The following is a 6,000-nucleotide window of genomic DNA, read 5'->3' as shown; positions in this document are numbered from 1 at the left end:
GAGGCGGCTCTCAGGGTAGTCCGTGCCCGCGTCGGACGCGGGCTCGTCGGAGATGCGAGTTTCGCCGAGTAGATCGGTGAGGCAGCTTGCCGCGCAGGCGTCGTCGACGCCTTGCAGCGCGTCGAGGCAAACGGCATCAGGCGCAGCAGGCTGGCTGCGCTCGCGGGGGAGGACGAGGGTTCCCGTCCATAATAGGTCTCCGGACGACGGTGCACCTGGCCCCACGGTGGGCGCCAAATGTCGGGTGGTAGGTGCGACATATGCCAACGGGTGGCTTATCATGGTGGGTGCCAGTAAGACGTCGCCGGTGCCTGGAAACGGGATGAGGCGAAGACATGCACGCCGATGAATCTTACCCAGGTTCGGGGCTCTCCGCGGAGATAACACCCCTAGTCCTGCTCTGCGGGGTCTCCGCATGATCACTAGATCAGAAAGAGTAGCTACAAATGCTCCTTGAGCTGTTGGGTTCAAGGGAGAAGAAGGGCAAGGCTAGCTCTTGCTTCCCTCTCTCTATGGTGTGTGTGTAACTCTAAGAAGCCAACACTTTGCATGGGTGCCCCGGGGGGTTTATAAAGGCCTACCCCCCAGGGGTACAATCGTAATCCGGCTGGGCGCTGGTCCCAGTCGTCAGTGTCTGCGCTCGCCGGCTTCTCTGCCGGCCGTTGGGGCCCGCCGACTGGTGGGTCCCGCCGGCTGCCGGCCTCTTGGTCGATAGGCCGGCCCCACTGCCTAGGGGTCTTGTCGGCGGCTGCTTACTGTAGCCTCGTCCCTGATGACGATGGCTTCGTCGAGGTAAGCGTGGCTACAGTGTACCGCCTCGAGGGCTCTCACTGTAGCCTTACCTCGTCTTGTCTCCTTAATGTGGCACATGCTTCGAGGGAGGGGGTAGCCGGCTTCTGGGGGCCGGCTACGCCTTTGGCCGATTGGGGGAGGCCGGTCCGCCTTCGCGCCTCTCTCTAGCTAAAGGGGCCCGCCGCCCGTGGGCCGTACTGGCGTCTGTCGTGGGTGACGTTGAGGCCAGCATGGCTACAGTGCCGAGCCGGATGGGAGATGGCCGTCCCGTACGGCGTCCTGTGGCCATGCCTGCCTCGGGCTTCGGGGGTAGTGGGCCACACTGTGGCCACACCCCGTCTTGTCACCGTTATGTGGGTGTAGTTTTGGTGGGTGCGGTCTGGGCCGGCTTCTTGGAGTCGGCGCTCTTCGTGGCCGGCTCTGAGGAGTCGGCGTTCTTCATGGCCAGCTCTGGGGAGTCGGCATCCTCTACGGCCGGCTTCCTGGAGTCAGCCATCCCGTGGTTATCTTGGGGGAGGTTGCTGAGGCTGGGTCGCCTTCTGAGAGTCGGCTTCAGAGGTAGCCGACGGGGGAAGGCGGCCCAATGCTTTGAATGCTCGAAGGCTCAAATGGCCTGATAATTTTTGAAGAGCCAGGGGCAGTCGGTTAGGCTACCCGTGGCCATTTACTCCGACACTAAGGCACCTTACTCGTCGTCTGAAAAGTCTGCAACATGAATAGTTGCAGCCCGAAAACGGGTCAGCACATGGAATATGCTGGCAATGTAACACATAGAGAATAATGAACATAATAATGCTATACTACATGCATATATGGCTGGTGGAAAGCTCTATGGTTACAGTTTTGCGAAAAGCCAATTTTTCCCTACTGCAAAGGAATAAATTTTATTTAACTATCATGGTGGTTGTTAAACATTGAGAAGGTACCTCCAACTCAATCCCAATTAAGTATCATCATTAACCCAACAAAATTAATCAAAGTAACATGGTGATGAGATTCACATGATATCCAAGTACTAGATACTCAAGTTGTCCATAACCGGGGACACGGCTAATCATGATTAGTTTGTACACTCTGCAGAGGTTTGTGCACTTTTCCCCACAAGACTCGATTGCCTTCGCTTGATTCTGGCACTGCATGATGTTTGAGAAACGGATGACCGAGACACAGTCTTTCAATAGCGTAAACTCTCTACTCTGGGTAGACCGTACCACCTACATCCCCTACATCTGCTAGTCTACCTCTTCAAGAGCTCACACAACTTAATCAACTATGCTAGAGCCCATAATAGCTTGTCGCTGCACACGGAAGTTTCTAGCATGAATAATCTCATGATCCCTTTGAGCCTGGGTGGCGGTCCATAGGATGATCACACGGGTACTCCGGGATATCCAAAAATACAGGCAGCACTGGGTTCTCCAGGTGCCTCAATCCACCCAGATGTGAGTTTTAGTTGCCACCTTAAGTTTAACCATATATTAACAATCTCACATCTGTCATGAATATCTATCAAACCCAATCCACGTCTACAAGCATAGCATAGCGATATAATAGCAAACGTAGAAGTAACTCGCAAGGGTTTGATAATAAAACAAGTAATAGGTACTACCTCATCTACTTCCCAATACCCACCGTTTAATTAGATCCTAACCACGCAATGTTTGTGGATTGATCTAATGCAATAAAAACTGGGTATGGAAGAGTATGATCAAAGTGTTACTTGCCTTGCTGATGATCCGCGTAACCTAGAGATTCGAAGTAGCAAGCGGCGCACTCCGGGTACTCTATCGCAAACAAACAAGCAAACAATAAGTACTTATCTAATGCAGAAGTAAAACTCAAAAAAAGATCTAACCAGAAAGTTCAACTTAAGAACTCCGGTTTGCAAAAAGAATCAAATTGATCGAAGCAACGAAAATCAAACGGCGAAAGAAACAAGCTTCGTTTACTAATCTGGATCTAGGTCAAATTTTACAGTAGCAAAAACTTGTTTTAGTAGGTTAAACGGAAAGAGAATTTCGAGACGAAACTCTAGGCGCTTGAATCGCCTAATTCCGATAAATGAGCGAAAAGTTAAACGAAAACGAAGTTCTGATCGGAAATCACGATCTGGAATAATCGCGGAAAATCCGACGAAAAAGAAAAACTGACGAACAGTTAAATGAACGAATGTTCGTTAACAGCGACAATCCGACGAACACGTTCGTTAAAACGAACGGGTCGGTGAACGTTCACTAAGTAATAAAACCAAAAAAAATAAACCGATCTGAAAAAAAAGAAAACTAGGGTTTAGAAAAAAATAAACCGAATCGGTTTTTTTTTAAACCGGACTCGGGCAGCGGCGGCTTCGGCTACCTCGGCAGCAGCTCCGGCGGGGCGGCGGGAGGCGGCGGGCGGCGGCGCACGGCTGCGGGGCGGCGGCGCGGCGCTGCAGGCGGCGGGGGCGGGTGCGGGTCGGGGCGGTGGCGGGGTGAGGAGAGGAGGCGGGGTGGGGGGTACTTATAGGACGGGGAGGGGTGGCGTGGAGGAGGGGGCAAGGCGGTGGCGGGGCGGCGTGCACGAGCCGGACTCGGCGGCGGCGGCACGAGCGTGCGCGGGAGGGAGACGACGCGGGCGGGCCGGCCTGGCTCGGCTGGGCCTCGGCCCAGTCGGGCGCGAGTTTTTTTTAATATTCCGCAGAATCTAAAAAAATCACAGAAAAATAAATAAAAATACAAAAATGATAAAACAAATTTTCCCCGTCTAATTAAAATAATTCGAACAGGGTGAACATTTTCTTGACCCAAAAATGCAGTTTTGAAAACGTGCAATTTTTTTTTGCAATTAAAATTGCAAATAAAATCTGAATAAAATCAAATATTTGATTTTAATGTTTTTCCTCCAATATTTCAATTATTTTGGAGAAGTCATATTTTCTCCTCTCATTTATTTTAATATGAAATATTTTCGGAGAGAAAAATAATTAAAACAAAAATCCTCGTTTTATTATTTGATAAAAATCAAATATGAAAAACCGGGAAAATCTCCAACTCTCTCCGAGGGTCCTTGAGTTGCTTAGGATTTATCGAGGATTTGCCAATAATGCAATAAAATATGCTATGCAATGATGATCTAATGTATAACATTCCAAATTGAAAATTTGGGATGTTACAAACCTACCCCCTTAAGATGAATCTCGCCCTCGAGATTCGGGTTGGCTAGAAAATAGGTGAGAGTGGTTCTTCCGTAGATCTTCCTCTCGCTCCCAAGTGGCTTCATCTGCCGTATGGTGACTCCACTGGACTTTGCAAAACTTGATAACCATACTACGGGTGACTCGGCTGGCATACTCAAGAATCTTAACTAGTTTCTCCACATAGGTCAAATCACTTTCCAGCTGAATCGCTTCCAGTGGCACTGTATCTCTCAGTGGTATTTCAGCCATCTCTGCGTGGCACTTCTTCAACTGGGAAACGTGAAATACATCATGAACTCCTGACAATCCTTCAGGCAATTCCAGCTTGTAGGCAACTTCTCCCATACGTTCCAAAACTCTGTATGGTCCGATAAAACGGGGCGCTAACTTTCCCTTAACTCCAAAGCGCTTCACTCCTCGGAGTGGTGATACTCGAAGATAAACTCTGTCTCCGACTTCGTGAACTATCTCCTTACATTTAGAATCCGCATAACTCTTCTGCCTGGGCTGGGCTACCTTGAGCCTATCGCGAATCAACCTCACTTTCTGTTCAGACTCCTTAATCAAATCTGGTCCAAACAACTGACGGTCTCCAACTTCGTCCCATAATAATGGTGTTCTATACATCCTTCCGTACAAAGCTTCGAAAGGGGCCATCTTCAAACTGGTTTGATAACTGTTGTTGTAAGAAAACTCTGCATATGGCAAATTGTCGTCCCAACTAGATCCATAATCTAGCGCACAAGCTCTCAACATGTCTTCCAAAATCTGATTGACTCTCTCGGTCTATCCATCTGTCTGTGGGTGAAAGGCTGTACTGAATTCTAGCCTGGTTCCCAAAGTTTCATGTAACTGATTCCAAAACTTCGAGGTAAACTGGGTTCCTCTATCTGATACAATGGTCCTCGGAACTCCACGCAAACATACGATTCTGGTCATATATATCTTTGCCAACTTAGCACTAGTGTAAGTGGTCTTCACTGGGATGAAATGAGCTACTTTCGTCAAACGGTCGACTACAACCCATATTGAGTCATAGCCTAAACAAGTCCTGGGCAATCCCGTGATAAAATCCATGCCTAGTTTATCCCACTTCCATTCGGGTATTGGCAATGGTTGTAGCAATCCCGCTGGCTTCTGATGTTCTGCCTTCACTCTCTGACATACATCACAAACTGCTACATACTCCGCAATATCCTTCTTCATTCCGATCCACCAGAAAGTATCCTTCAAATCCAAATACATCTTGGTATTTCCTGGGTGAATCGAATACGGTGAATCATGGGCCTCTTGCAAGATCAACTTCCTGATCTCCAGATCATTGGGCACATAAACGCGGTCCTCAAACCATAAGGTATCGTACTCATCCTCACGAAATCCCTTGGCTTTTCCTTTGCTCAACTTTTCCTTTATCTCGTCAATCTCCTTGTCTGTCTTCTGAGCTTCTCTGATCTTTTCCATCAAGGTAGACTGAATCTCCAATGTTGCTAAGTAGCCTCTTGGAACTATCTCCAAACATAGCTCGCAAAGATCCTCGGCTAACTCCTGGGGTAACTCTCCTATCATGAGGGTGTTGACATGGCTCTTGCGGCTCAACGCATCTGCTACTACATTAGCCTTCCCTGGGTGATAATGTAATCTCATATCATAGTCCTTAATAAGCTCCAACCATCTCCTCTGCCTGAGATTTAACTCCTTCTACGTGAAAATGTACTTCAAACTCTTGTGATCCGTGTACACCTCACAATGGTTTCCGATGAGAAAATGTCTCCATGTCTTCAACGCATGCACTACGGCTGCTAATTCCAAATCACGCGTGGCATAATTCTTCTCATGGGGTTTAAGTTGTCGTGAAGCATATGACACAACTCTTCCTTCCTGCATAAGCACTGCTCCAAGTCCTCGACGAGAAGCGTCGCAATAAACTTCATAATCCTTGCGTTGATCTGGCAGAATCAACACTGGTGATGTAACCAATCGTTTCTTCAATTCTTGGAAACTAGCTTCACATTCCTCAGGCCAATTGAATTTGG

The sequence above is a fragment of the Aegilops tauschii genome, chromosome 7 (assembly GCF_002575655.3).
Source record: "Aegilops tauschii subsp. strangulata cultivar AL8/78 chromosome 7, Aet v6.0, whole genome shotgun sequence".
Taxonomy (NCBI): Eukaryota; Viridiplantae; Streptophyta; class Magnoliopsida; order Poales; family Poaceae; genus Aegilops; species Aegilops tauschii.
The sequence above is the reverse complement of the archived record's forward strand: the minus strand, read 5'-3'. Positions refer to the sequence as shown.